Raw genomic sequence first — 11,841 nt, forward strand, 5'->3', positions numbered from 1 at the left:
CTCACATTTGCCTCCCTGTTTCCCAGCTGTGTCTAAGATGGCAATTATCCCACACAGTCAATTTTTAGAGTGGCCCTTTGGATTTTGTTTGATTCTTGTTGACTTTGTTTTTCACGTCATCTGTTCTCTTGTTATTATTTATAATCCTATTAAGCTAACCGCCATAAATGTGCTCATTCCGGAGCTTCGGTTGTCTTGGTTTTCACAGTCTCCTCAAGCTAATCTTCTCTGTTGACTCTTTCTTGGGGATGACTTCCTCTTTGTTCTATTCATTTCTTTTAGTTGTAATTGTTTTGGATAGACAATGCTTTTTCCCAGGATAACCCCAGGAGCCCTGGGTTCTGAAAAACTTTCCATTTGCTCTGGTGAGAACAGTAGTGTCTTCAATGGCTCTGGGTAAAAGTCTCTGCTTTATTCCTTGGCTTGAGTTTCCTAGTCTTTGTAAATAAGATACATTCAGACACCATGTACGAGGTTTGTATTTGCATGGGTGATTTTTCCCATGTGTTCATAAATATGATAATGTCTCTCCCAACTTCCTCAAGCAAGTGGACATTTTTTTTTCTTTTTTCTTTTTCTTTTTGGTTTTTTGAGACAGTGTTTCTCTGTGTAGTTTTGGTGTCTGTTCCTGCATCTCACTCTGTAGACCTGACTGGCCTCGAACTCACAGAGATCCACCTGCCACTGCCTCCCAAGTGCTGGGATTAAAGGCGTGCGCCACCACTGCCCGGCTAGAAAGTGGACATATTTTTAAAATATGTGTCAGCCCTCCACCCCAGATTTCCTATCTTAATGTAAAATTCAGATAAAGATCTGAGGTGTAAAATGCTGTTATTCCATGAGCTTCACCTCCATCCTCCAGGCACCTCCTTCACTGTTCTAAAGTTTGATTAGAGCCAAAGACTTAAACTATAATTCCTGGTCTTTAGTGCCTCAGAAATGCCATGAGGTACAAGGTACTCCAATTAAATTCAGTTTGTCACTCACCATAGGAAAAACGGGGAAGCAGGACAGGGACTAGCATCCCTGAGGTGATTTTATGTGTCAGCATGGCTAACCTGGATCAAGTTTTCCAGAATAGTTCTAGTCAGGGTTTGCCTGTAGGAGAAGTTTCCATGAACACTGTTGGAGGTCAGACCCTGGGCAGCCAGAGCTACATAGTGAGATCCTGTCTCAGAAAACAACAACAACAACAACAACATCAAAACAAGCAAGCAAGCAAAAGATCACACCGAACTTTCTCCCTCTGAAGTTTAATTGCTAGATATTTGACATCTCAGTCAGTTGCTTCAACATGGTGGTGAGGGGTGGATTTGGAGGGGGCTGCCTCCCCAGCTCTTTACTGAGGTAGGTGATCTTTGACTCTCTCCCTGCTCCTTGAGTGGACTGATTCCTCTGTGGCCCGCTGGGCCTGTTTTTATGTGGCAACCAGTGTTACCAGCGCCTCCCCTTCATTTCAGCCATGGACTAATATTAGTACCTTTGGTGGCTTTGTCTTTGTAAAGATGGAGCTGCCCTCCCCCCCCAGCCCCACCCCTATCCCCCACGCCGCTCCCACCCCCACCCCAGACACTGGTGTTAGGGTTGCTTTTCCTGTAGCTCTGTTGTTCTGAGAGCCACTTAGCTCAGGTCCATATCTGACCTCCCCAATGGACGACTCTTCTTCCAGCTGTAAAATTCCAGGGTTGCAGCAGTTTGCAAAAGATCAGCAAAAGGCCACCCGCTAAGCCTTGCAATGAACGTTTAGGAACATCCAAGACAAGGCTGTGTCACTAGTGCCCTCTGCTGGACATATCCGATGTTTACAGGAGTCAACAATGGGGAAATAAATGACAGAAACCACACTTGGAAGCTGACTAGGGTTCAATTGAGGATTGCTAGGGGTAGCTGCTGCTCTCCAGGCTTCAGACATTTGACCCTCAAAAGATCCATATGTGTAGATGGTTGCTACCACCAGCCGAAATCAGGCTACTGAGGAACCAGAGGCCTAAGGGACTTGCCCACAGTCATAGGTCTGAGGCCACTGAGTGAGCCTGAACTCAGCCATGGAGATTTGGAGCATAGAATCACTCTGCTGTTTTATTAAGGGTAATACTTTTTAAAAGATGTTTAAAGTGAAATTATCTGACCAGCATGTCCCGATAATGGTTCACCATCAAGAGACAGCTTCAGGGACTGGGAGCTGGCTCACTTGATAAAGAGGACCTGAGTTCAGGTCCCCAGACACCCACTTAGAAAGCCACATGTCTGTGACCCCAGCCCTAGGGAGGCACCAGGAGGAGGATCCCTGAAGCTTGCTCACCAGTCAGCCTAACCAAACCAGTGAGGACCAGATTCAGTGAGAGACCCTGTCACAAACTATAAAGTGAAAAGTGATACAGAATGACTCCTGAAGTCATGTCACCCTCTGGCCTCCATGCACACACATGTGCTAACACACACACACACACACACACACACACACACACACACACACACACACACACTCAGTGTAGCTCCACATGATGTCAAGATTATAAGTATGTGCCAGGGAGGGGCTCTGGGATGCAAGAAGTTTGAGACATGCTCGACTAAAAATAATTTACTAAGCCGGGCTGTGATGACTCACACCTTTAATCCCAGCACTCAGGAGGCAGAGGCAGGTGGATCTCTGTGAGTTCGAGGCCAGCCTGGGCTACAGAGTGAGATCCAGGACAGGCATCAAAACTACACAGAGAAACCCTATCTCAAAACACCAAAAAAAAAAAAAAAAAAAAAAAAAAAAAAAAAAAAAAAAAAAAAAAAAAAAGAAAGAAAGAAAGAAAGAAAGAAAGAAAAGAAGAGTATGGAAATAAGCAGGAAGCCATTGACCTGAGGCTGTCTTCATATTTTGAGTTCTACATAACAATCTGCAGCCTCAATATGCAAACATCCTAAATGTAAATTATGAATTACATATAATTAGTAGGTCAGCCAATCATAAACTGCAAGCCTCAGCCAATCACAGAAAGTCCCCAGATGAAACCATGCTTAAATCAGGCAAACATGGAGTCACATCCAACCAGGCCATTTCTCGCCTTTGAGGCCGGCTGCTCATGCTGCCCAGCGGCATGCTGAACCAGTTCAGGCTCCGAGGGCTGCCTGAGGCATGAACTGCTGGACACGTTTATTCTCCTAGAAGTTTTAATGGACCTGTATTACCCAAAGCGACTGGCCGAGGGCTTCTCCCTGCACCTGCTGTATAGCACACTAATAATTTCGAATCAGAGCATCTGCTGTGGGAGCATTGAACAGCACCCCTGTTAGATACCAGCAGCAGCCTCCTCCGTGGTTAAAAACCCTGCCTTACACCATGGAGCTCAGCTCTTCGGGAGCCAACTGACAGGCAGATGTGTGTCACAGGGGACTCACATCTGCAGACTGATCGTGCCTTCCTCCTCTAGGTGAGGAAATAGTCCCATGACACAACAGCCCTGAGTGACGCAAGCCATGCTTTCCAAATCACCTCTGGCCTTCGACCTTTGGCCCTGCCCTAGCTGCTTTTGCAACATGGAGGCTGGAGGTGGGAAGAGCTCTGCAGACAGTCAGCTCCACAAAGCCTGTCTTTAGTCAGCGACGTTCTTCACAGATAATCAGATGCATCCTTTCTTTCTCTGTCTCTCCGCCACTCCCACTGAAGACACCTTGGCACCCATTAAAGACACTGGCACACACGGGGAGCTCAGAGGACAGCCCGTGGGAGTTGAATCTCTCCTCGCATGGGGGCCTTAGAGGTCATACTGAGGTCGTTGGGATTGGCGCTCTCTCTTTGGCTGTCAGGGGAGATTGAGACTGAGGTGAGGAGGATGGGGCCATCAAGGCAGGAGAAAAAGCAACTACTGTAGAGACTCTTTCCCAATTGCTCGCACTTCGAGGACACAATGGGCAACTTTAAAGACATGCTATTTCTCTTGGTCTCTCTGTTAGTTAACTTTCTGTCACTGTTTAAAACAAACAAACAAACAAAAACACCTGGGTTAAGTCACTGTAAAAGAGAAAGGTTGCAGCCGGGCGGTGGTGGCACACGTCTTTAATCCCAGCACTCAGGAGGCACAGCCAGGCATTTAGTGAGTTCAAGGCCAGCCTGGTCTACAGAACGAGATCCAGGAAAGGCACCAAAACTACACAGAGATACCCTGTCTTGGAAAACCGGAAGAGAGAGAGAGAGAGAAGGTGGCTTTGGGTCATAGCTTGTGACTTCAGCCCACAATTCATCAGTCATTTGGGGACTTGGAGAGAAGCAATACATCATGGTGACAGAGGCATATGGTCCCAGTAGTCAGGAAGCAAAGAGGGAGGGAGAGACAGATAGAAGACAGAGAGAGAGAGAGAGAGAGAGAGAGAGAGAGAGAGAGAGAGAGAGAGAGAGAGAGAGTTGACTGCCTTCAAGGGAGAGCTCCGAATGATACAATTCCCTTTTATAAGTACCTGCTGCCTGGCAACTCTCTACCGCCTCTCAGCAGTACCACAGGCTGGCAATCAAGCCTTTAGCACATAGGCTTTGGGAGACATTTAAGATCCAAATCATGACACTCTCCCAAGGGTTTCGAATTGCTTTCAGAGCGAGCAGTTGATTACAGAAAAACCACATACAACAATATTTGTAGAATGTTAACTTTCTGCTGATACTAACTAGCCTTTAATAGCAGGCCTTCAAATTTTGGAAAGAGGAGGTTTAAAGATCATATTTGGGGTGCTTTTCCTCTGTGCCTCAGATCTTTATAACATGCAGGGACTCGTGGCTCTCTGGTAGGAAAGTGGGGGCTGAAGGTTTTTGGCCCCATTCTCCACACTGAAAAGTCATGGTCAAATATATAACCTGTACAGAACGGCCCCAAACAAAGAAGAAAAGATGGCACCGGCCACTGTCATTGGAGTGTCGGAGGGTTCCAGGAAGAGGGGCTGACGGGAATGATTTTCACAGGCTGCGTGGAAGTACCTCAGAATGGTAACCACCAGCACACCTGTCCCGTGCACGAAGGCTGCCCCGAAAGGAACTTGCCACTGGGGAAAAGATGGGTACCTGAGCCCCCCACAACCATCCCAGGCTCCCTCTCTGAGTCTGCTTGCTTCTCTCTTGTACACTTCATAGGCTCCTGGGCAGCTGTGCAAAGAAGCAGTGGCCATCAGAAGTCAGGCACTCAGCGAGTTCAAAGGCTTCATACTCCTTCTCAGCATCATACTAGAAAAAGACCCCAATATTACTGTTAGAGGACCCCCAGCCCCATTTACAGGAATGGTATTTTCTTCTGAGTCACCACAGTTTATCAATTTAGACACCGCAGGTCAATGCCTGCTGCATTAGCGTGAGGATCCAACTACAGATCCCCAGCACACACGTATGAGGTGTGCACAAAAGTGTGTACCTCTAATCCCAGCACTGGAAAGGATCCCTTGGTCTTGCTGGCCAGCCAGTCTAGTTAATTATCAAGCTCCAGGCTCTATGGCAGAGCCTGTCTCCAAAAACAAGATAGAAAGAACACAGGAAGATACCTGATGTCAACCTCTGGCCTCTACATGCACACACATGTGTGTCGAAACACAACTGCATACACAGGCATACATTACACACAGAGAGACACACAGGCGTAGACTACATGTAGAGACACACACAAATTAATTGTGTCCAGTAAGAGGAGACATGGGAGAGTGAGTGTGGTCCCATTGTGTGTACCCATGTATCCTAGTATGACCAGTGTCAGAGGTGGGGGTCAGGGACCACGGCAGAAGAAGCCGGGGATGCTGACATGCTAAGCGCCTGCCCCCATGGCCGACTTCTTCCATCTAGAGCTCGCCTCTTGCAGGTGCAGTGGCTGTCTATCAGCACCACCAGCTAGCTGGCTACCAAGTGGTCAAGCTCTGTGCCTACAGGAGCGCTTCACTTCCAAACCGTAACAGAGGTGATTTGCCCAGGGCCTTCAGAGGTCAGGCGATGCACCCTAGTGTCACAGTCCTGGAGTCCGTAACGGGCAAAGAGAACAGGAAAAGGGCTCAGATCCAGTAACTGGCGGCGGCTGTCAACCTTCCCCCCAAAGGCCTCTTTAGGTGCCTGGCAATAGTACTTGCTCAATAAACTTCATTAATTCCTTCTTCATGTTAAAATGTACTTCAGGTGAGTGGGACTGGGGACCAGAAAGTGATAAATAGGGACAGGGTGACAAAAGGGACACTTTCCTCAGTGAACGGCTGGAAGCTCTCTGAGGTCCCGGAATAGGGCAGGGAAGTTACTGGGTGGAAGACTGTTTGGTAAGGTTGGTGATTGAATGAATGCACCGTCCCCGCACCCCCCCCCCACCGTTGTTTTAGCATCTCTGGGCCCCAGCTTCCTGTTCCGGCTGAAGAGAACATTGTAGACACATCCACAGGCGTTTAGGATGTTAGTCCCTGCCCTTAGGTCTACGTCTGTGTGCCTGCTTAACATCAGTCAGCCGGACACTGCCCACGGACTGCTGCTCATTCACCAGCCTTATTGAGGTCATCGCCAGAGTGGGAGAAGGGCAGAGAATCGCTGTTTCATTGTCAAAAAAAAGAGAAAGAAAGAAAGAAAGAAAGAAAGAAAGAAAGAAAGAAAGAAAGAAAGAAAGAAAGAAAGAAAGAAAAGAAAAGAAAATTGAGGACCTGTGTTAACAAGTAATTTCTCAACTGGCTTGAAAGGGGAAATCATAGTTCCCTTTTCTTATTCCACCAGCAGCCAACAGAGTTCTTTTCTGAATGGTGCTGCGGCATGCAGACACAAACAGAAACGGGAACTCGGCATGCAGAGGAGACAGTGGTCCTGCGTCCTCAAGTGTGTGGGCAGCTCTCCTAGCTGGGGAGGGGTGCAGGATGCCCTGGCTCCTGCACTTCGTCATGCCTCCCCGTGTGCCTCCCGTCTCCTCTCATCCCTAGGTCTCTCCATCCTACCTCATCCCACGCGTTTCCTGCTGCTGTGGCCTGCAGGTCTGGCCTTGTGAACCAGCGATCAGGCTTTTCCTGGGGTCCAGAAAGCTGAGGCCTTTGCTATGGCCTTTCTCCTGCTAACCCCCTCCTCACAGGTGAGAGACAAAGGGTATGGGGCCACGTTCGCCCACGGCTCCACGCCTCTTTAGAAAGATGCTATGGGTACCTGGGAACCCAGAATTCCCTGGAATATGGTTCCAAGCCTCCCTCTAAAGCTGTTCGAGACATTCCCCCTGGTCTAGTCTCCTCAAGGCAAGCTGTGCTGCCTCCCTGAGTCCCAAGGGGGACTGTGAGATAGAGCCAGTGTGCAAGGAGAGGGAGCTAGTGTCGGCCCAGGGCAAGCTGTGCCTGGGCCATCGTTCCGGAGCAGAGCAGGGAGTTTGAGACCCGAAGCCGCTCTCCCGGGTGCCAATGAAGGTATGTTCATAAAGTAAGAGGAGAATACTTCAATTTTAGACCTACAGTCTGTGGGCCCATGTTTGTTCTTTTTATTTATTTATTTATTTAAAGAAATATATTTATGGGGGCTGGAGAGATGGCTCAGCACTTAGGAACGCTTGCTGCTCTTAAAGAGCCTGGGTTCGGTTCCCAGCACCCATATAGTGACTCACAACCATCCTTTAACTTCAATTCCAGAGGATCTGATGCACCAGACGTGCACACGGTACACACATACATGCAAGCAAGGCAGCCTGCCTCCACCTTCCCGGTGAGGAGACTGTAAGCAGTTTAGCAACTAACATCACTTTTAAAAACACTGTTGACCTTTGATTTGTCTTTTTGCTGAGTTCTAGGGGGTCCCTTCAGCTTTACACTAAAATGAAATGTCTCATTTACCCGGCCCTGGTTCTTCCTGCCTCTCCAAGGGTCCCCTCCGCTCCCTTTCTTAGCCCTACTGTATGTAGGCCTTCCTCATGTCAGCTGGTGTCCTCAGTCCGCCCGGCACGCAGCCCCTTCTCTGTCTTCCCGGAGCAAAGGCCAAGCTGTGTCCCTCAGAGGCCGTCATCTCATTGTGCCGTGTGGAGTGCAAACACGCCCATCACGTCATCGTTCTGTGTGGCATGCCAACACCTCTCTGCCACCGCATGGCCTGCGTGGGCTCCCCTTGGCAGTCCCACTAATTCCTTCCACTCCCCCCACCCCACCCCATCCCCCGCCCCCCGTGTCCTTTGGCAAAGCAGACTGCTGTTCCCACCTCAAGGCATCTGGGCTGTCGGCCCTCTCATGGGGCCTCCTCTCTTCACACCTCTCCAATATGGAGTCTGATTAGCCTCCGGGGATCACCCTCCACTTACAAGTGGGAGCCGTCGCTCCAGCAGCATTTTTGACAGCGCCTCGGTGTTAGACCTGTCTGCAGATCTCTCAGCCCTGTCCCCCCCCCCCCCCCCCCCCGTCAGCTCACCAGAAAACCCCAAGTGCTCTATGGCAGAGCCTGTACTTTGCTATCACCAGGATTGGACAGCAGCTTAATGCCAGCGCCGGCCTCTCCAGCCATTCCCTAGTCCCCCATAGACATCTGGTTCACTCCGCAGCCTCGGCCTCAGATCTGTCCTCACAGGGAATGCTCTCTCTCTCTCTCTCTCTCTCTCTCTCTCTCTCTCTCTCTCTCTCTCTCTCTCTCTCTCTCTATTTGTTGGCTATACCAGTGATGATGCCTCAGACTTGATTGGAAACAGCGTTCTCTTCTAGACTGGCTTATTTCCCAGGGTCACACAGAACAAACTCCTCGTCGGTCTCTCTAACCTGCATCCGCTCGTGGACTTCCGGGCTCAAGAATCATGAACCAACTAAACGTATTTTATGTATAAAGTATGCAGCCACTGGTACTCTCTCACAGCGACAGAAAGCAAGCTAACACATTCAGGAGGAGGTGGCCTCACGGTCCCATACCAGTCTGACCTCAGCCCTGTGTGGACCACAGAGAAGGGAAGACTTGTTTGAATGTTAGATGTGATTTCTTCCATCTGACAATTAATATGGACCCATAGATCTTCAACGTAAGGTAATATAGTTTCACCTTGCTTCAAACCACTCTTTTCCAAATTGAAGGCTAGCCCTGACAGCTGTAGGGCAAGCAGCTGGCCCCAGTGCTTAAGAGGAAAGAAAATAAGAGAAACAGTGTTCCACACCACTGCTCTGTGCTCTGGGTCTTGTCTGTGGCTAGTGTGAGTCTTTGGCCATCTTTTCCTTTCAGAGTTTATTTGCTATGACTTGACAGCTGAGTGTCGGGTGTACACCACTGGACAGGGCCTCTCCCATGCCTGGAAGTGTGGCTATTTTTCCACAGATGCCACTTGCCCATCACTGAACCCTCAGGACCACCTCAAATAGCAGATGTATCCACTCGCCAATGCTGCCGTGACAGCCACAAACTTGGTAGTTTAAAACAATAGGATGTTATTCTCTCATGGTTATGGATTCCAGAAAGTAGTAGTGAGCTGTACTGTCCACTGCGGGTCCTTCCAATGGCTTGGGGGCTTCATCCCATGTCTCTTCCAGCTTCTGGTGACCGCTCACGAACCTCGGCTTGCAGGTGCATCATTTCAACCACTGCCTTTGCCCTTTTGTGTCTACACAGCTCTGTCGACATTTCCTCCCTCTTCTAAGGATATCAGCCATTGGGTCAAAGTTCATCTTCACCCTGCTCTAACCTGACTGATTACATCTGCAAAGACCTTAGTTCCAAATACATCATCAGTGTCTAGAGTTTAGACTCCTTCATATTTGGGGGACCCAAAGCAACCCACAGTAGTAGATATTGTTCCAATCCTTCTACTGTAAATCGTAAACTGAGATTCAAGGTAACTTACCCAGAGATTAATAACATACATGGTACCTAATTATCGGCTTACGTCTAATTATTACTTACTGTGCCTTGCCTGTGATAGGACCCCTGCTGGGTGCTTCCTTCTTAAGCCTAATCCTCATGGAATCTCCATGCCTACCCAGGTCACTCAGCTAGAAGCAGCAGGTGCGGGACTCCATGTAAAGTCCTGGCCAAGTCACACAGCAGAATGTCTCAGGGAAGGCCCACCCTCCTCACTCCACATCTGTTGCCTCAAGGTGGCACCGTTCTTTGCCTGCATGTGAGAATCATGACTGTAAGTGACTAGAATTGTTACTGGAATTGTCCAAGTGCCAGAAGTCAGTACAAACTGGATGCCTCTCGGTGGGTGATGGTCTGATGGGAAACGTAAGTGTTTCTCTTCCTTCCAGCAAGTCAAGCTGAGGAAGAAGCACCCAGTGAGTAAACATCATTAAACACCCAAGCCACAGTTCATGACATCCCTGTAGGGGGTGCCAGGAGACTAGGATCACTTCTCCATTCTAATTGCTGCCTCACTGGGCGAGACCCTAAGCTAGCATGCTGAGGAGGAACCAAGAGCTTGGAATTGCTACAGATGAGTGATTGACATGATCTCATTCTTCTTCAAAGTGAGAAATGAAAGGGAACATTTCCTGGGAATGATGTTCTTCCTCAGTATCACCCATGACATCACATGGGGAGACGGCTCAGACAGTAAGGCACCACCCTGGCCAGCACAGGGGCCCAGAGTCCATCCCCACATGGAAATGCCAGGTTGGTGGTGAGCGGTTGTAATTCCAGATCTGGGAAGGTGGAGACAAGAGGGTCCCTGGAACTTGCTTCCAAGCCAATGAGAGACTCTGCTCAAAGGAGGTGGATGATGCTTGTGAGATTACACCCACGCTGTTCTCTGGCCTCCACAAGCACCTTCACATAAAGGCACATACATCTGCATGCATGTGTGCACACATACTCACACACAGACACACTAAGAAAATGTGTGGGACAGTAAGGTGTCTCAGCAAGTTAAAGCTCTTGCTGACAAGCCTGAGGACCCGAGTTCGATCTCTTGGATCCATTTGACAGAGGGAGGGAGCTGACTCTTGCAAACTATTCACTGACAAACACTTGTGCTCACATACCCATGAACACACATGAACACACACACACACACACACACACACACACACACACACACACCAAGTGTAAATAAATGTAATTTAAAATTTTAAAGCTGTGTAAATACCCATACATGCCAGTCTTACAAACACAGTGGCTCTGAGCCCAGAACCTACATGTAATGGCTGATACCCAGTAGGTCCCTCAGCTCAACACAGGGGAATAATGAAGGAACACTTTACCTCATGCCACAAATACCAACCCCATCTCTATCACCCATTGCCTGTGAGAGTCCAGGCAAGTTATATCTCTCCTCTGAGCCTCAATTTCCTTACCTGTAAAATGGGGGGTCTCAGCATTCACCTTAAAACATTGTTGAGTGAGGAAACCACACATGCCTCTCTCACCCTTGACTACAAGGAGAGAATGTAAGCTACGGACAAGTTTGGAGTTTAATCTTATGTCTCCTGTGCACCCATATTTCTACTTAAAGGGGACCTTGCTTAAATACAAGTGTGAGCAGAGCCCTCCCAGAACCATAAAAGAGAAAACAGCTGGCAGAATGTCCAGACATGGGGGGACACTCTGTGTTTCAGTCTGCTCAGTATCATCTCACTGAAAGTCAATCTCCTTTCCCTACTCCTGGCACAGATGGTGGGGGACACTGGTGGGTGGGGCTGGGGACACCTGTGGCACTTTGCTGCCCGCCTTGGCTGTTTGAGAAGCTCAGTGTGGAGCACATGAGTGCTAGGCAATATGATACCCAAGTACTATTGAGAACCAGCCTGAAGATACTCTAGGAAGGGACCTGGCACTCAGTCTCCTCAAGTAGGAGAAGGAATGCAGGAGAGAGAAGGGAAAACCAGGCTTGCCCATTCCAGGAAAGTGTGTGACTCTGAGAAGTATTAGGAAAAGAATCTCACCGGTTTCTTGACCCACGGAACTTGGTCATTAGTGTG

This window comes from Peromyscus leucopus, chromosome 9 (genome assembly GCF_004664715.2).
Source record: "Peromyscus leucopus breed LL Stock chromosome 9, UCI_PerLeu_2.1, whole genome shotgun sequence".
Lineage (NCBI taxonomy): Eukaryota > Metazoa > Chordata > Mammalia > Rodentia > Cricetidae > Peromyscus > Peromyscus leucopus.